At 62.2% G+C, this 19341-nt stretch overlaps 1 protein-coding gene across 1 annotated transcript in view; it reads right to left on the reverse strand.

The window, feature by feature from the left end:
* The window catches only part of CBFA2T3 (CBFA2/RUNX1 partner transcriptional co-repressor 3), a 29092-nt gene extending 23724 nt beyond the window's left edge, over nt 1-5368 (reverse strand). The window contains exon 1 of the mRNA XM_054641050.2: nt 4961-5368. The gene's annotated coding sequence lies outside the window, so the exon portion shown is untranslated. The remainder of the gene's footprint in view (nt 1-4960) is intronic.
* Nucleotides 5369-19341: the final 13973 nt, after the last annotated feature.

The following is a 19341-nucleotide window of genomic DNA, read 5'->3' on the forward strand; positions in this document are numbered from 1 at the left end:
ACTGTGACCCTGCAGGACAGCAGGGGCACAGAGCCACCAACCCCACGGGACAGCAGGGGGACAGAGCCACCACATCCCCCGTCCCCCCCCCCAGTGGCGTTTGGGTGGCAGGGGCTGCTGCGTTCCTATTCCACGCACGCAGCCTGTAATTTTGGTCTATTGAAGTCATAATTCACTACTGTGAAAATAAACATTTGTGTTAGCTGGCTTTATTCGGCGGGGTTCGGCTGAATGTTGATCGTTCCCCGCCGGCGCCTTCGCACGCGGCCCGGGATGCCGGGACAAAGCCGGGGCACCTTGGTCATGGCTGTGGCCACCTCCGCCCAGGCTTTGGGCGAGTTCCCACCCTCCTTTGTGCCCCATCCCTGGGATCCCGAAGGAAACGGGAAAGGAGAGGCGCTTTGTACTGATCAGGGATAATGAGGAAGATAAAAGGAATTTTTAGGCAATATTTGGAGTGCAGCACCTACTCAGACCCTTCCCTACCCATCCCTGTCCCTGGATTTGCACCCTCGTGCTGTTTTGTGGATGCTCCCATCACACCAAGGACGCTCCATCATCCGTTCGGTTCCATCACCGCCCAGGAGGAGCCTGGGCCCCCCCAGCCCCGGCTGTCCCCAGGGCTGTCCCCAGCTCTGTCCCCGCCGGGTGCGAGGGGCTGGAGCTTCCCTCGGCATTTGCATCTTCCCAGCCTTTATCTTCCTCCCGGTCTCTGTATTGCTGCAATTACAGACACTTTAAAACACAATGATCTGGCTGTTAGCGTGATGGATGACAGAACCTTTCTGTCTGGTTTAAATCATTGCTGAGAGTGAGCAAACTTCCCCGGCTTAACCCTTTCCTGCCCCGAACCCGCTCCCAGCCCGGGGCTGCTGCGATCTCCGTGGCCACCCATCCACCACACGCCGGGGTGCCGCGGGTGGGATGAAGGGGGGGTCTGGCATTCCTACAGAAAACATTCCCGCGTCCCTCAGCCGCTGGGCTCTGTGCTGCTGGGGCTCCCCGGGTGCCTGGGGACAGGCGATGGGACCAGCCCCGCCCGGCAGAGCCGGTGGCCCCGCTCCGCTGGGCTGCGGTGGGAATCAACGGCTGGAGCGGAGATAAGCGCCTGCCAGAGCCCGATAGCCGCTGGATCCAGCCCAGCCCCGGGCTGGCAATCCTTCCTTACCCGGCAAATCTGGAACCGGGGCAGGACGGGGCCCCAGCGCGTTCCCACCCGTGGGAGAGGGTGGAAACTCCCGTCCCGACTCGCTGTGGGTCTCGGTGTGCGATTGATGGCGCGGCGAGCCCGGGGCGGGGATGAGCCACACGCGGTGCGGTGATCCCTGCTCCCTGTGTTGTGGGGAGGTGGCATCTCCCAGTGCCGAGCATCCTGCCCCGTGCCCATGCACGGGTGTCCCAGCCCCACGGGTGTCCCAGCCCCACGGGAGGCTGTCACCGTCACCCACCACCTGTGCTCGTGGGTCACATCCTCCATCGCTGCTGGGTGTGCACATGGAGAGGCTGCGTGGGGCGCCCTGGATGGAGCCAAGGACCTGCCCCGGGGGAAGGGACACCCCAAGGCACAGCCTGGGGGCGAAGGGGAGCTCTGAGGCCTTGGCCTGGTGTGTGTCAGAGATAAGGTGCTCGCTGCGGGCAGATGAAGGCAACTGGTACCAAAAACCTCACAGGAAATGGTCACCACCGTGTGCCATCCGTATCTGCCCTGCACAGGACCCCTGCCCGCTATCGGGGCCGTGCACACGGGCGGGGGCTGGGCTCACGGTGCCACCAGGGCACCCTCAGATGCCCCCTCTTGCCACCGTGGTGGTGGGGACGCTTCTCACACCTTGTGGGTGCCCGGCCATCGGTGCTGACCCAGTGCTGTCCCCGTGCGCTCCCCGTGTCCCGCCTCTCCCGGCGCTCCCCATTCATTGCTGATTGCTATTCCTGCTGCATCCCCCCTTCACAAGCCTCAGGCATTTAAAGCGGCGCACGGTGCTGGTTTATCCCACTTCCCCCTGGCCAGGCTGGTGGCCCAGCCCGGTCCCTCCCCGTGCCGTGCCGTGCCGGTCCTGCCCCCGCCCGCTCTCATGGGACCGATGGTGTCTGCAGGCGAGGGCACCGAGCCGTGCCGCGCTCAGCCCTGGCGTGCCTCAGGTTTCCTGTGTCACCCCCAGCGGGTCTGTCTGTCTGTCCGTCTGGGTTTCTCAGTCTCTATCCGTTCCCTCTCGGGGAGCAGAGCATCCCTGGGTGCCTCTCTGAGTCCCTGCCGGATGTGGCACTGCCAGCGGTGCCCTACAAGCAGAGCTTGGTGACAACGTGTGGCCGAGTGCCCACGAGCTGCAGCGGTGCAGAGCCCTGGGATCTCCAGTCCCCGTTTGCTTGGAGCATCCCTGCAGGGACAGGGAGCTGCTGGGCTGGGAAGGGTCGGTGTGACCTTGGATGGTCCCATCGCCCCGGCTGCAAAATCTCAGTGCCCAAATCTCAGTGCCAAAATCTCAGCGCCCAAATCCATCCCTGCTCCAGCACCGAGCACCGGGAGCCAGGCTGCAGCCCCCGGCGCTCTCCCCTTGGCATTTGCCTTGCAGCAGGAGCCCTGGCGCTGGATTTTCCTGCCCGTTAATCCATCGGGGAATGCAGCAGGGCGATAAGGGGCTGCTGGGGAGCCAGGGCCGGGGAAGACGCTCTCCTGCCCGCCGGCTATCGCCCTCCGCAGCTGCATCCGCCCGGGGACATCTGCTGGGCAGGAAGCGCCGTGCGCCAGCCTTTCCCAGGAAAGGGGCTTCGTTTGCGTCTGGCTTCCCCCCGTGACCACTCCTGGTCACCCACCCTGCAGCCATCGGGCTGCAAGGAGCAGCCCCAGCGGCTGCTGAAGCAGATCCAGTGGCTTTGTGGCTTTCCCACAACTTCCACATAGAAAAGAAAAAAAGCGCATCTCCCATTAAAAGAAAAAAAATAATAATTAAAATCCTGTTTTCCTTGCTAACAGATTCGTTCCTGCTTCGTGGCATTCAAAGGGAAACCACCCCCTGCTGCTTATCATCCTGCTCACCCTGTGCCTGCAGCTCCGTAACATCACCAGTTTGCCTTAGAAACTGGGAGACTTTAGGGCACAGCACCGCTCCTCTGGGTGCTTCCAGGTTTGGGGGCTGCCAGGGGCCAAGTTTCCAGCTTTTCTTTGCCATGAAGAGCCTGGGAAGTGTTTTAATTGCAAAGCAGAGATGGCCACGTGCTGCCCTGACTGCAGATGCTGGTGTTTCGGGGTGCATGGACAGCACCTCCATGGGAGCAGCACCCAGGGGCAAGTCCTGCCAGCCTCATCCTTGGCCAGCAGGAATTCACTGATAGATATTGAGTAAAACACCCTGAGATGCCTTTGGGTTCCCAACAGGTTCACATTCCCCTTCTCCCCCCCTAACCTTGGGGACCAGCTCCTTCCTGGCCCTCCCCATCCCACAGGCTGCACTGCCTGCATCGTTCCCAATAACAATGGGGATTTAATTAGCAGGCATTGCACTTCCAACGCCTCACATCCCTGCAAAAATCAATGGGAGCTGGCAGGAGGTGGTGTGAGCCTGCCTTCACTCTGGCATGCAGCTTGGGTGGACATCCAGGCCCTGGGGTGCTTTCAGAACCTTCTCAGGGCCAAAATCCTCCATCCTGGGACTCTGACTGTGTGGAGGCCAGTGCTGCTCTGTGCTGTGCCAGGCCATGCCTCGGAGAGCCACGGGCTCGTGCCAGGTGAGGTCTGGGATTTGTTCCGAGCTCCAGATGCGCCCCAGCAGCAGAGGACGTTGCGGCTGTCTCTGGCCACCTGCATCGTTTCCAAGTTCCCAGGCTAAAAGCAGGGCTTGTTATCAAGAGCAAAAAATGTGCCACCTCTGTTGTATTTCATTTCCCTTTCCCCACCTCTTCCCTGCCCGCTGTGCATCAGAGATAACAGCGCTCGGTGCCGGAGCGGGAGAGCGGGGCCGGCAACGGCCTCACCAGCCCTATCGCTGCCTCGCCGGCCGCAAGGAAATCAGGAAGTTTGCAGAGATATTTGGCCAGCAAAACAAACATTTCTCCTGCCAAAAGCCTAACGGGCAGGCAGGGGAGCCCAGAGCAATCTGCACGGCTCCCTGGCTGCAGCCTTCCGGAGCGCCCTGCCCGCCGAGCCCCGCGCCGCATCCCTTAGCGGAGCGTGCCCCTGCTGGCAGTGCCAGCTCTGGGGACAGGGACCCCAGCACGGGGGGGACCAGCACAACAGGTGCAGCACCCAGGGTGCACCCAGACCCTGCCCGTGGGCTGTCCCAGCTGTGTCCCTGACCCACGGGAGGGTGCCAGGGTGGGCAGGGGGCCGCGGCCGGAGCGCGGTGCCTGGGCAGCGGGGTGGGGAGTGAGGGGAAGCGAGGCTCAGGGCCAGCATTGTTCACACCGGTGACTCAGCCGGCTCTGCTTTCCTGCCCGTGCTGGGCACAGGCCCAGCAGGGCCCCCGAGCCCCCCAGAGCTGCCACAGCCCCTTGGCCTCGGTGCCTGGGGATGCTCCAGCACAGGGATGAGGGATGCTCCATCCCCACGGAGCCTCCGCACTGCAAACCATCAGCAGCAGCACCTGGAGAGCCCGTGGGGTCGGGTGTGAGCTGCTGATCCCAGAATGAGCACAAACACTCAGCAAACACAGGGCTAAAATGCTGGAAATAAAACATCCTCGGGGCTGATTACTCGTTATGGAAAGGTTTAATCACAGAGCAGGCTCCGAATGGGTCCCCATGACAGTGAGCCCATGGTGCCTTGGCCACGGGCTTGGCCATGTCCCAGCTCCCCATTCCCACTGGCTGGTCCCCAAGGAGATGCACTGACTAGTGCCAGCCACGTGCCACCCTCAGGGTGCACCTGCCTCCCAAGGCTTCATTTGGCACTGGGGTGACTCGCCCGTGCCACAGCACATGGCACTGCCACGGCCACCGCCACCTTCCCTCCGCCACCGCCTCTCACCTTGGCTGCTCCTGCGTGGTGCCCTGGCCCAGGAGGGGTCCCTGTCCGCTCTGGAGGATCCCGAGGAGATGATGGCAGCACCCCAAGTCTGTGAGCCCCGCCGAGGCTGGTGCCACCAGCCTTGTCCCAGGTGTGGGCAGGAGCTGTGCTGGGGCTGGGGATGCCAAGCTGCAGAGGGGAGCAGGGTGTCCTGTCCAGAGGGATGCGGGGTGTCCTGCCCAGAGGGATGCGGGGTGTCCTGCCTGGAGGGATGCGGGGTGTCCTGTCCGGAGGGATGCGGGGTGTCCTGTCCAGAGGGGCTCGGGGTGTCCTGCCCGGAGGGGCTCGGGGTGTCCTGCCCGGAGGGGCTCGGGGTGTCCTGCCCGGAGGGGCTCGGGGTGTCCTGCCCGCCTGGCGCCTGCCCGGCCGCCGGGGCCGCTCATGTGACGGCCGGGGCCGCGGTGGCAGCGCAGCCGTGTCCCATGGAGGGGAAGGTGAACAGCTGCCGGGCAGTGATAATGCGGCGGGTGGGGGTGGCCGGGCAGCTGCGCCCGTGTCCTTCCCCAACAGGAACCATCTGTGACCAAGCCCAGCTCTGCCTTCCCTATCAGCCATTCCGGTCTGACTTTCCAACAACTTCCCCTTCGCGCCGGCCTCACTTCCTCACTGCGAGGAGCCAGAGCAGTGCAGCGTGGCACGGCAGGACAGGCACAGCAGGACTGGCATGGCAGGACTGGCACAGCACGGCTGACCTGGTGCACCTTGGCACAGCCAGCCCCGTGCTCAGGGGCACGGCACAACCAGCATGGCAGGGCATGGCATGGTTGTCCATTTGCAGCCTGGCACAAACACGGGGCTCATCCCCCTTGCTGCAGCCCCTCTGCCTGGGATCATCCACGGGATGAGGTTTTCCCACGGCTGCTCCTGCTGCTGCTGCTCTGATCTGCAGTTGCAGCATCGCCCCGACCTCCTCAGCACTTGGGGGGACCCCCCTGTGCAGCCCATCCCTGCACCCCTGGCCAGGCCCCTCAGCAGTGGTGTTTGGGCTCCCCAAGAGCTGTCAGAGAGAGAGAAACAACTTGTTAGAAACCCGAAAGGCGGCTCTGGGCTGCAGGTGGGAGGGAGGAAACGTGTCCTAAAAATACAGCAGCGCCTGCACAGTCCCCGAAGGTGGCTGAGCAGATGGCGTGTCTCGGCGGCCACCTGGGCTCCTGCAGATGGTACCCGGGGCTCCCCGCCTTGTGCCCCCCGCCCCGGCCTCGGGGGGGCCAGGAAGGGACGGGGGGAAGTGGGGAGGAAGGTACCGGGGTGTGGGGGTGCTGTGGGGGCAAAGCAGGGTGTCACCAGCAGGGTCTCTGCCCTCTGGGTGCAGCCCCGAGCCCCAGGGGACATCAAGCACGGTCTGAGTGCTGCAGGGACATGAGGGGAAGCCCCAGCACGGGGCTGATGTGCTGGGGAAAGGGCCACAAGCTACAAAGCGCAGCCTGACCCTTCCAGGACTGTGTGTTTGGGGGGAGATGTCACAGCTGTCCCCAGCACAGTCCCACCCCGGCCCCACATCCTGCATCCCACCCTGGAGGTGCCCATGCCTCACCAGCACAGGCACAGCAGCCTGAGTGTGGGCTGAAGGCTGGCAGAGGCTTTGCCAGGGTTTCCAGCTGTGTTTCAGGCTCTGCCTTCTTCCCCTTTTCTGTCTGTTTGGCCCGGGTGGGCGCTGTGTCATCGCCCGGGGTTTGGCCAAGCTGCCCCTGGGCCAGGGCCAGCCTCACCATGGGACAGAGAGTGGCAGCTCCTGGGGAGTGTCCCAGGGCAGGAGTCAAAACGAGAGGGTTTCAGGGCCGGCCAGGAAAATCCCTCCCAGCTGCGGCCCCGTGTCCCCGTGTCACCCCCGCGGGAGGGGTTTCTGCGCCGGGAAGCAGAGAGCACCTGCCCGGGCAGCTGCGGGCACCGGGGAATGCCCGGCAGGGGAGACCCCCGAGCTCTGCCCCGGGGCGCAGGGAACCCCCGGGTCTGGCTGGGTGGAGGGGGAAGCCCTGGGGTCCAGAGCTGTGATTCACCGAGGGAGGGGAACCCCGGGCTCTGAGGGCTCTGAGGGGAAACATCTGAGCTCTCCCAACACCCAGAGGCACCGCTGGGGATGGAGGGCCCGCCCTGGCACGGGGGAACCCCGGGCTCCGGGGTCTGCCCCGTCACGGGTGACCCCTCCCGCCCACGCTCCCGGTGCTCCCGGCCGGTTTCTCTCTGAGTCACAGCGGCTCTTGCTGCCGAGCAGGAACTTCCCCCGGCTCGAAGAGAAGCAGGACGGGCTCCCACCGCCCCCACGCTCACTGCGAGCTGCGGGAGCGAGGGGTGAAAGCCCCGGGGGGCAATCGAGGTGTTGCCACCTTCACAGGTAGCGGGGCTGTGCCAGCCCTGTGCCCGGCGGGACACGCCACAGCACGGCACAGGATGGCACGGCACGGCACAGGATGGCATGGCACGGCACAGGATGGCATGGCACGGCACAGGATGGCATGGCACGGAACAGGATGGCATGGCACGCTTCCCCAGTGCTGGAAATGCCCCGTGCTCATGTGCCCCACTGCCTGCAGTGCCCCACTGCCTTCCCCTCTCCATTTGGAAGCGATGGGTGGAGGAACAAGGGGGAAAAGGAAGCGGCAGCAAAAACCGGTGAGCAAAACACCAGCGGCAGCTGCCGGAGCCAAACCGAGAGCATCACCTCCCAAAAGGGGCTGGGACCGGGGCACGGCCCAGCCTGGGCTTGGGATGGGGCTTAAATCTGCCTCCTCCAGCCCAGGGAAACGGGGATTTGCAGGAGCCAAGGCAGGAGCTGGGAATGGGAAGGAGAGCGGTGGCCAAGCCGGGGAGATGGGAGCTGCCGAGAGTTCACAGGGAACACAAAGACAAATTCTTTAAGGAAAAAAAAAAAAAAAAAAGGGAAAAAAAAAAAGAAATCAAAGGGATGTGGAGAGGGAGATAAGAGGGAAGACAGAGCAGGGAGACGGAGGGAGCGGAGAGGACGCGGGCAGAGGGAGGCAGCGGCGCGGGGAGGCGAAGCGGGGCCGGGGGAGCTGTCTGGCGCGGCCCTATCGCCTCTCCCATCGCGGGAGCCCAACCTCAAGTAGTTTTTCACTGAGATTGGAGTGATCAGGTAGGGCTGCCCTCGGCGGCAGCTGCGGGGCTGTGAATAAGCACCTGCTTATCTCTGCCCAGCGGCTGTGCGCGGCTGCAGATTGCGGGGGGACGGGAGCTGGCTGCCGGCTGCGATTTCCATATCAGCGCCCTGCAGCCGCCTGCGCCAAATAAACACAACAGCCCCACGGACAAAAGGTTAATTATCAATTTTCAGAAAGGGAGAGAGAGGGGAGGGGGAGAGGGGAGAGCAGCGGCCGCCGGCAGCCGCGGGGACGCGCAGCCGGGCCCTGATGGGTGCCGGGCTCTGTGCCCCGGGCACAGCGACCCGAAAACCCCGGGCACAGCATCCCCGAGCACCCCCGGGCACAGCATCCCCAAAAACCCCGGGCACAGCATCCCCGAGCACCCCCGGGCACAGCATCCCCAAAACCCCCCGGGTACAGCATCCCCGAGCACCCCCGGGCACAGCATCACCAAAAAACCCCCGGGCACAGCATCCCCTAAAAACCCGGGACACAGCATCCCCAAAAACCCCCGGGCACAGCATCCCCGAGAGCCCCCGGGCACAGCATCCCCAAAAACCCCCGGGCACAGCATCTCCAAAAACCCTCGGGCACAGCATCTCCAAAAACCCTCGGGCACAGCATCACCAATAAACCCCCGGGCACAGCATCACCAATAAACCCCCGTGCACAGCAGCCCTGAGCAGCCCCGGGGCTCTGCCAGGACTCACCGGACTGTGGGGAGGGGCGGGGATGGGATGGGATGGGATGGGAATAGGGATGGGGAAAGGGATGGGAATAGGGATGGGAATAGGGATGGGAAAGGGATAATGGGATGGGATAATGGGATGGGACAGAGATGAGAATGAGGGCAGGTATCAAGATGGGGCAGTGACAGAGAGATAGGATAGAGATGGGGATGGGGACAGGGATAGGAATGGAGGTAGAGGATGGGGACAGGTACTGAGATGAGGAAGGGGACAGGGATGGGGCTGTACCCACACAGGAGCAGTGGGACTGGGGGGAAGACATAGGGGAAAGAAAAAGGACCCCTCCCAATACTCTCATGGCCCTGGCTGGGCAGAGGCCAGACTGGAAGAAGGCACATCCTCCTCCTCCTCCTCCTCCTCCTCCCCTGGGCATGCAAGGCCCTGCTGGCTCCATTTCCCTCAGCCACATTTCAGTATTCAACAGCTTTCTCCTCTTATCAAAGCGACCACGAGCTCCCAGCCCGGCTGGGCCTCGGGGCCAGGGAGACACAGGGAGGGAAGAGGTGCCCTGATGGCCCCAGCCCCGCGGGAGGAAGGGCTGGGTGGTGGCATCAGGGATCCTCATGGGCTGTTGATCACCGTGCTTGGGGTCGGGGCTTGTGCCCCTCTCCTGACACTCAGGAGCTGTTCAATGTGGCAGGGGATGCTGGTGTTTCCCTGGTGTCACCCACCCTGTCCCCCACGTTCACTCGGGGCTGCAGAACTGCTCTCCTGTTGCTGCCACCCCTGCTCTGGGATGGTTTTCCCACCCTGTCTCACCCTCAGCACACCCTGGCCAGGGAGCACTGCCCATGAGGACACACAGAACCCAAAGGAGCCTCGCAGGGCAGCAGCAGCGTGGCCGGGAAGCCTCGAGCCCACACGGCACCAGATTTAGCCACAGACAAGCTCCTAAAAATAGCCAGGAGCTGGGAGGCTGCAGAGCTGCATCTGCTGCCACAGGGAGCAGCCCAGAGCTCCAGCCCTCATCCCCCGGGGCTGGCAGGGGTGGAGATGGGAGGGATGGGGTGAACAGAGCTGGGGTGAACAGAGCTGGGGTGAACAGGACTGGGGTGAACAGGACTGGGGTGAACAGGACTGGCCCCAGCACAATTTGGCTTGAGGAGAGTTTGGAGCCACCGGCCTGGAAAGATGCAGCCACCCCTGTGCCAGCCTGGTGCCAGGGACAGGACACCAGGGTGGAGATGAGATGCTCTTGGTGCTGGGATGGTCCCAATGCACTGGGGAATCAGATGTGCAGCTGTGGATAAGAATAATGAGCACTGATAATATTCAGCACCTTTAGGGCAGGCAGGGCTCTGCTGCTCCCACCCAACGGGTGCCAGGAGATGGGTGTCCCTGGGGCTTTGGGGGAGAAGCTGGGGGCACAGCCAGGACTCAGGAAGCTGTGGGGCCTGGCTGTGAGCTCTGTGAGCTCTGCTGTGGCCCCAGCCTGCCCCTGATCCCAAGAGGGGCCCGACCTGCAGCTGATAAAACACACTAAAAATAGCAGGATAAATATGAGGGAATGCAGGCGGGGTGTGAGCATCCCGGGCTGGAGCTGCCAGCCCCCCCTGCAGCCCTGCCCAACCCCCCCACATAACCCCAGCCCAAAATACAAACCCAGGGCCCATCTGGTGTCCAACTGATGAGCACAGATGTGGCTGGGATTTCCGAGCCGGCTGGCAGCCGTTCAGACCTGGCGCAGGCTGCACCTGCTGCAGGATATTTTCCCTTCTGGATTTAATCCCCATCCCCCCAGCAGCCCCAGGCACCCCCCAGGGCTGGGCAGGCAGAAGGAGACCCCCCCCCAAGGGATGACCTTCCTGACCCGTGCCCATCCCTGCCATAAATATGGATGTGGGAGCTGGAGAAGGGGGAACTGAATGCCCAAGAAAGGTCTGTGCTGCCCAAATCTCAGCCCCCCACCGAGGCAATGCCTGGGGGAGGGCTTGGTGTCACAGCCAGCCTCCCCCAGGGTGGATTCCACCACCTCTGGGTGTTTTGGGGAGGGCAAAGGATTTCTGGGAGCATCCCCGTTCACAGAGACCCCGAGCCTTTCATGGCAGGCTGAGCCCAAGGGATGCTGTGGGGTTTGGAAAGCATCCAGCGCATTTCCCAGCCCATTAGCACTGCCCCCCAATTAACGCACCACTCTCACGTTTTAACAAGGCTCTCCCAGCTCAGATGTTGACCCCTGTGATGATCGTGGAGCCTGCGGAGGGAATAAACAGCAAATCCCCTTTTAAATGAAGGGCTCGCCGAGGGATTAGGAGCGAAGGGGTGGCCTGTCCCCCGCCGTGTCCCCCCCGGGGCTGCCTGTGCAGATATTCCGGGCAGGAGAGGCCTCGTCTGTCCGTCTGGCCCGTCTGAAGTGCTCCTGGCCGATAGGGAGTGATTAGGATTAGACACATCCAGGATGAGAGTTTTTTCACCAGCTAGGGATGATAATGGGACCCATGGGGAGGATTAGGGTCCCATCTGTGTGTCCATCTCCTGCTGCCTCTGCTGCCCCAGCGCGTCCAGCCGGGCTCTGGGAGGGCAGCACTGAACCCCCTGCACCTTCCAGGCTGCACCTCCCACCCCATCCCCACCAGGATCAGGTGGCAACGAGGGCTCGTGGCCATCTGGGGTGGCCAAAGCGCAGTCCTGCCATGGGCACAGCATCCCTGGTACCATCCCTGGGAGCTCAGCATCCCTGTGGTACCCAGCATCCCTGCACATCCCTGGGTACCCAGCATCCCTGGTACCATCCCTGGGTACCCAGCATCCCTGCACATCCCTGGGGGATTCAGGCATCCTCCTGACACGTCCTGCTTGGGACCACCTCCACACCCTGGGGACGCTGCCGAGGGGACACAGGGGTGACACATCCCTGTGAGCACCACCGGAGCCTTTGCCATCCCTGACCTCCCCACCCCTGGTGTGGGAGCAGCTCTGTCGGCCTGGCCCCGCAGGGAGGAGCGCGGTGAGACCCGGCCAGTTCCCATTCCCATTCCCATTCCCAGCATGGTGAGACCCGGCGCATTCCCATTCCCATTCCCATTCCTATTCCCGTTCCCATTCCCATTCTCAGTGCAGTGAGACCTGGCCCGTTCCCATTCCCAGCAGTGAGAACCGGCCTGTTCCCATTCCCATTCCCATTCCCATTCCCATTCCCATTCCCATTCCTGTTCCCATTCCCATTCCCATTCCTGTTCCTGTTCCCATTCCCGTTCCCATTCCCATTCCCATTCCCGTTCCTGTTCCCATTCCCATTCCCATTCCCGTTCCCATTCCCATTCCCATTCCCATTCCCATTCCTGTTCCCGTTCCCATTCCCATTCCCATTCCCATTCCCGTTCCTGTTCCCATTCCCATTCCCATTCCCATTCCTGTTCCCATTCCTGTTCCCATTCCCATTTCCGTTCCCATTCCCATTCCCGTTCCCAGCGCCCGCAGCCGCTCCCTGCCAGCAGCATTCCTCCATTCCTCCCTGCTGAGCTCACAGGCACCCAGCTGAGCCCCTGGCTCCTGCCAAGCACAAACATTTCCTATTTGGGATATTTGTCCCAGCCTGTACACAGCCAGAGCATCCCAGGGCAGGCTGGAGCATCCCAGGGAACACTGGAGGATCCCAGGGAAGGCTGAAGCATCCCAGGGCAGGCTGGAGCATCCCAGGGAACACTGGGGGATCCCAGGGAAAGCTGGAGGATCCCAGGATCCTTCCCAAGCTGAAGCTGCTGTGCCCACTGTAATTATGGGGGGAGAGAGGGGGAGAGAGAGAGAGAGAGAGAGAGAGAGAGAGAGAGAGTGGCATTTTGAAGTTTGGATAAAACCTTAATTGAAGTCTTGGCTGGTGTTAATTATATTAAAGGCAGAGTGAGCGATGGGCTTTTTATTAGTTAATGAGGATTTTCATTTTCTGGCAGAGAAGCCCTTTGATGTTTCCAGGACTAATGGCTGTTAAATTCGACTTATTCGCTTTGCCAGTGCTGGAGGGTGATGGGGAGCCGGGGGTGCTCCAGTCACGGTGCCCTGGGAGCCACCAGCCACCGTGGAGGGAGGACAGGGACTGTCCCACCACATCCCCACCATGTGGGACATGTGGCAATTTGGGATTTGTGCCCATCCAGGGCGGGAATGGGCTGTCCTGCACATGAGCACAGCCCCCAGCAGTCCTGTGTGTCCCTGTGGTGTTCAGGCACCCCTGCATCCCATGGATCCTCAGCATCCCTGGGCACCCCTGGGGCCCCCAGCACCCCCAGGCTGTCCCATGTCCCTCCAGCCTGTCCCGCTCTCCTCGTGGATTTTTCCAGACTCTCTCCAAGCTCTGTGCCAGGCCGCCTCCCTCCTGCCACAATTAGCATTTATTACGATTATTTTGCATTCATTACCCGCTCTCCCCCGTCTGAAATCATGTGCAAATTCCCTGAGCATCACTTTTCCCACCCTTGCAGGGGAAGGGCTGCACAGTTTGAATATTCCAGGCTCGGGGAGCGCCCCAGCCACGTGGCCAGGCGGCTGCTCCCCAGCTGGATGGTTTGGAGCATTAATCAGGACCCAGAGCACTTTGCATTTCAAATGCTGGCAGGCAAGAGCCAGGCAGGAATCTGGGCTTTGGGGAATATTCAGGAAGAAAATGGGTTTGGGTTTGTCCTCAGGGTTTGGGTTTGTTCTCGGGGTTTGGGTTTGTCCTCAGGGTTTGGGTTTGTCCTCGGCCCACATCAGGTTCTGGGGTGGGAACTTGTGGCCCTCCAGTGGGTTCTCCCCACATAGCAGAACACCAGGGAACCCAGCAGCTGTTTCAGGAGTTTTTGGGGTGCCCAGTGGGGCAGGATGGGGTGGGATGAGGGGTTGAGATGAGGGATTGGGATGAGGGGTTGGGATGAGGGATGGGATGAAGGGTTGGGATGAAGGCTTGGGATGAAGGGTTGGGATGAAGGGTTGGGATGAGGGATTGGGATGAGGGATTGGGATGAGGGGTTGGGATGAAGGGTTCAGATGAGGGGTTGGGATGAGGGGTGGCATGAAGTGTTGGGATGAGGGGTGGCATGAAGGGTTGGGATGAGGGGTGGCATGAAGGGTTGGGATGAAGGGTTGGGATGAAGGGTTGGGATGAGGGGTGGCATGAAGGGTTGGGATGAAGGGTTGGGATGAAGGGTTGGGATGAGGGATTGGGATGAGGGGTTGAGATGAGGGGTTGGGATAAGGGGTTGGGATGAGGGGTGGGATGAAGGGTTGGGATGAAGGGTTGGGATGAAAGGTTGGGATGAAGGGTTGGGATGAAGGGTTCAGATGAGGGGTTGGGATGAGGGGTGGCATGAAGGGTTGGGATGAGGGGTGGCATGAAGGGTTGGTGGCAGTGGGCACAGGAGGCTCTGCAGCAGCACTGGCAGCAGTAAGAGGGGCTGGGGGGCAGGGGGGTCCCCCGAGGCTGGCTCAGGAGGGGTTGCTCCCCCCAGACCCCCCAAATGGCAGCTCAGCCCCTCCTGGGGGCCACTCTGCGTGTGGCTGCCATGGGGCAGGAGGGGAGGGCAGGGGGGGCTCTTTCCTGGTAATTACCCCTCGTCCTTCCCAGGCAGGCTCACCGAGGGAGCCAGGGGGGACACAGCTTAAGCTATCAATGGTCCTGCCTTGATGGGAATAAAATATGCACTGAAAGACATGAAAATGGAGTAAATAAAAGAGATAAAAATGGAACGATCAAGCCAGCAACTTCTCCTCCTCTGATTAAAAAGAGGGAGTGGGGGGGGGAGAGGGGATGCGCTGAGCCCTTGAAGAGGCAGCTGCTGCTGCAGCCTCAGCCCTGATAAAGGGGCTGAGCAGCCTGCTTGGGAGAGATAAAGTGAAGTCCCAGTGTTTCCTGTCCTCAATCCAAGCCTTACCATCAATATTAATACAGCCTGACAAACTGGCGTTTAAGATAGAATAAATATAGACTGGTGCTGCTATTACCTAGACCTTATTAATCTGCTTGGAGGCATTTAAATGCCGTTAAAAATATGGAGTTTACTCGCTGGCACTTCAATAGCTTTACAATCCATCAGCGTTTTGTTTTCCACCCTCCTCCTCCCCTTCCCCAGCTGGTGGCTCTGGCTGCCCACTGACCTGGGCTGGGAGAGAGGAGCCAGGGGGGAACTGAACTGGGAGCTTGGCTGGAGGATGATGATGATGATGATGATGATGATGATGATGATGATGATGATGGGTGGGAGCTCAGCCCAGGGTATGGAGCACAAACCCCTTGGAGATGGTGAGTGGAGCATCCCAGGAGTGGAGGGCCAGAACCCTCCTGTCCAGCTGATGGAAACTCCACCTGTGTGCTCCTCACTGGGAGAGACTCGGGGCTGCCAGGTGCAGCAGGCAGAGAGCCCCAGGCAGAGAAGCAGCCCCTGCAGATCCAGCAGCCTGAGGGATGGACAGAATCCAGCTGGGGAAGCTGCTCCCCATCCTGACTGCTCTGCCCCTGGCAGCGTGGACCTGGGCTGTGGCACCCACGTGCTCCTCCCTGCCAGCCCTGGGTCCCCAGCACTGCCCTGCCTCAGCATCCACAGGGGGAGCAGCAGCTCTGGGTTCATGAGTGCCAGGGACATGGCAGGGTGTGGGGCAGGGTTAATGGGTGCCAGGGATACAGCAGAGTGTGGGGCAGAGATGATGGGTGCCAGGAGCATAGCAGGATGTGGGGCAGAGTTAATCGGTGCCAGGGGCACACAGCAGAGTGTGGGGCAGGGTTAATGGGTGCCAGGCACACGGCCGGGTGTGGGGCAGGACCCCGGGGTCCCAGGCGTGTGGCAGGGTGTGGGGCAGGGTTAATGGGTGCCAGGGGCACAGCAGGGTGTGGGGCAGGACCCCGGGGTGCCAGGCGTGTGCCAGGGCCATCACCCCGGGGTGCGGGGCGCAGATGGGGCGTGCGGGGCAGCGGCGCGGGCGGGCACGGCGCTCATTAGCCGTGTATTATTCATCGGCAGCTTCTGTCGCCTGCCATCTGCTCCGGCTGCGCCGGGCGGCAGCAGCAGCAGAACGGGGCTGCGCGGCCCCGCTGCTCCTGCTGGCACACCTGGGCTGCCACCCGAGCCGGGCCCGCGGCGCTGCCACCCCGGGCAGGGGCGGGATGGCCCCACTGCCCCCGGGATGCTCCACGGGCTGGGGGCCGCGAGCCGGGAACAGGGAAAAGGATGGAAAAGAGACGGCACGGCCTGGGTCAGGCCATGGGTGCCCTGGGCTGGGGCACAGCCCCGGGCAGGATCGGGCCCTTCCCAGCCCAGAGGCAGCTCCGAGCTGCTGCCAGGTCTGAGCTCAATTCAGCTCCGAGCTGCTGCCCAGGTTTGAGCTCAGATCAGCTCTGAGCTGAGCCCAGGTTTGAGCTCCTGCCCAGGTTTGAGCTCAGCTCAGCTCTGAGCTGCTGCCCAGGTTTGAGCTCCTGCCCAGGTTTGAGCTCAGATCAGCTCTGAGCTGAGCCCAGGTTTGAGCTCCTGCACAGGTCTCAGCTCCTGCCCAGGTCTGAGCAATCCACGCCCAGGGCAGGATGTTCCTCCTCGGAGTACAGCAGCTGAGCTCATCCTGTATCCAAGCAACACCTTCATGCCCTCACCTTTTAATTAAAACCCTTGATGAACTTTCTAATGAGAGTGTGGCAGCCCCGTGGGCTCTCCGGAGGTGCTGCCTGTGCCAGGGGTGAGGTCCCAGCTCAGGGATGGGCACTGTCCCACTGCCCCATTTCTGTCCCTCCCCTGAGCACCCGCCGAGCCAGGAGCTCGCTGCTCCTCACTGATAATTGCCAGGTTTAATTACTTGGCAGCCAAATGACCTTTTGCATCTTCCAGCCAGGCCATGAAACGCCTCCCTGAGTGGGAGCAGCCGTGCAGTGGGAATGTGACAGGGCTGACACGCCACCAACATCACCCCGGCAGGTGCCAAGGCGTCCCCCAACAGGGGACAAGGCCAGGGTGACAGCAGCACCAAGGTGCCCAGGGCAGGAACCTTCAGTGTCCCTGGGCAGAGCTGGGGACCGTTCCCCATGGCCTGGGAGGGACATCCCTGGGCAGAGCTGTCCTGGGAGCCCCATCCTGGCACAGGGTGCAGCTCCCTGCACATGGAGGGTCCCTGCTGCCCCTTTGCCCTCATCCCTTCTCCTTCCCTTTTCTCCTGGAAATGAGGCCCCACAGCTCGGCAGAGGCTGATGCCAGCCCCAGGCTGGGCACAGCCCCTGCCTGCACCTCCCTGCATGTGCTCTGGCAGCCTTGGGCTCCCCTCCCAGGGAAAGGAGCCCTTCTCCTGGTGATAATTACGGCAAAGTTCAGTGCTGGGAGAGGCGGGGGGAGGGCTGGATTAAAATGCATGCGCACAGCTTGGGCCTCGCAGCAGATGTTGGCATAATTAGAGAGGAAAAAATTATGAAATTAATTTGTGGTTCAATGTAAATTTTGGCATTGGGGGGAAGCTGGCGCGTGCTCCCTGGCTGCCAGAGGGACCTGCCGGGGTCTGGGGGGGCACTGAGCCCAAAGAGGGGCACAGGGCTGGGAAATGCCTGCCCCAGCGAGGAGGGGCTGGGCAGTGCTGCATCCCTGCTCTGAGCCAGGGCACAGCAGCCTGGGGAGGGGTGACCAGCCCAAGGAGAGGCATTGTACATGAGGAGATGGAGCACAGCCCAAGGAGAGGGACCAGCAGCCCGGGAAGCTGGGCCACCACCCCGGAGAGATGAGCTGCCCTTCCCTCCACATGGGCGTGCAAACACAGGAGCGATGGGGAGGAGAGATACAAAGCAGGGCCAGCAATGGAGCTTGTGTTGATCCCCACAAATGCATGTTTGTTAACACACTCAGTGTCACAAACAGCCTGGGGGGGACAGGGTTGGCTCCTCCTTTAGGGGGACACACCTTGAGGTGTGTGAGGACCATCCTCGTGCACAGTGCTGACACTCCCCGACCACGCTGGAGCCACACAAAGCTTTGCTTTCCCTCCTCAGCTTTTCCCATCTCCTTTTCCTTCAGGAGGTGAAGAGGAATTAATATCTGTCACCTCCCCCTGGCCCCCCAGCCCCCTGCCCCAGGGAGGAGGTGCAGGCCCAGCTTTCAGCACCCACTGGTGGGCACATCCTCCAGCCATGGCTCTGCGCCCTGTGCCAGGGCTGGCTTTGCCAGGGATGGATGTCCTGTCTCAGGTGGGCACAACCTGGCACCACCTCCTGGGAAATGGGGGTCAGCCCCAGGCCCCACAGCTGTGCTTGGCCAGACAGAGTGAGGAGAGGGGGCTCTGTGCTGGACCTCGCATCCCCACCTCTTGCAGGTGATGTTTGTTTGGGGAGACCCTGAATCTGTGCTGCTGGAGGAGCTGCAGGAGGCAGGTGGGGATGGGTCAGACCTGAGGCCAAGGAGGACGTGCCCAACTCAGAACCTCCAAAACTCAGGGTGCCCCCAAACCACGGCAGAACCCCCAGCATGGCCCTGAGCACCCCTAGAAATTCGGGGCTTGCAGCCTCCTGCTGTTCCCAGCTCCCCTGTCCCAGCTCCAGGGAGGGGCACGAGCAGGGAACCCGAGGGTGCCAGGCCCTGCCTGTCCCTTCCTCATCCTCCTCAGCAGCTTGGCCAGGGCTGGCCCTGCAGCCTGGGGGTCATTCCCACATCCCAGTTAATCCCTGGGATAAGTGGAGGTGCATCCCTAGGACAGCTGTGGTGGGGTGAGAGGAGAGGGGCTCTCCCTGCCCCCACACTGGCAGTGCTGGGCACCACTGGGATGCTCTGGGCATCATTTACAGAGAGAGGTGAGACAGGGAGGGCCTGGGATGCTCTGGGCATCACTTATACGGAGAAATGAGATGGGGAGGGCCCGGCAGAGCCCCCTGTCCCCCTCACCCTCCTCCCGCGGCGCCAGCCAGGCACAGTGGGCACGGTGGGCATGGAGGACATGGTGGGCACGGTGGGCATGGTGGGCACCCTGGGCACGGTGGGCACGGGCGGGTCCCGGTGCCCGGTGCTCCCGGTGTGGTTCCATCTGGCTCCATCTGCTCCCCCCGGGCTCGGCGGCACCGAATGTGGGTCGTGGGGGCTCGGGTGGCGCAGCACGGAGCCGGCAGCAGCAGCTGAGCCCCCGGGCCGGGGCCGTGCCGGGATTACCCAGCTGCTGCCGCCGGGCTGGCACCGGCACCGGCTCCTCCCAAAGGTTCCTTTCCAGGGGATTACGGATAATGCATCTGCAGCAGCGATCGCTCGCTCATCCAGGTTTGTGATTTATCTGAAAATCAAATTCCAGTAATCTCGGCTGCCATCTGGCCCCCGCGGACACGAGGGGCGAGCGGGGGGCTGCGGGTCCCTCCCGAGCATCCCCCGAGGGAAGGGAAGGGAAGGGAAGGGAAGGGAAGGGAAGGGAAGGGAAGGGAAGGGAAGGGAAGGGAAGGGAAGGGAAGGGAAGGGAAGGGAAGGGAAGGGAAGGGAAGGGAAGGGAAGGGAAGGGAAGGGAAGGGAAGGGAAGGGAAGGGAAGGGAAGGGAAGGGAAGGGAAGGGAAGGGAAGGGAAGGGAAGGGAAGGGAAGGGAAGGG

This window comes from Agelaius phoeniceus, chromosome 12 (assembly GCF_051311805.1).
Source record: "Agelaius phoeniceus isolate bAgePho1 chromosome 12, bAgePho1.hap1, whole genome shotgun sequence".
NCBI lineage: Eukaryota > Metazoa > Chordata > Aves > Passeriformes > Icteridae > Agelaius > Agelaius phoeniceus.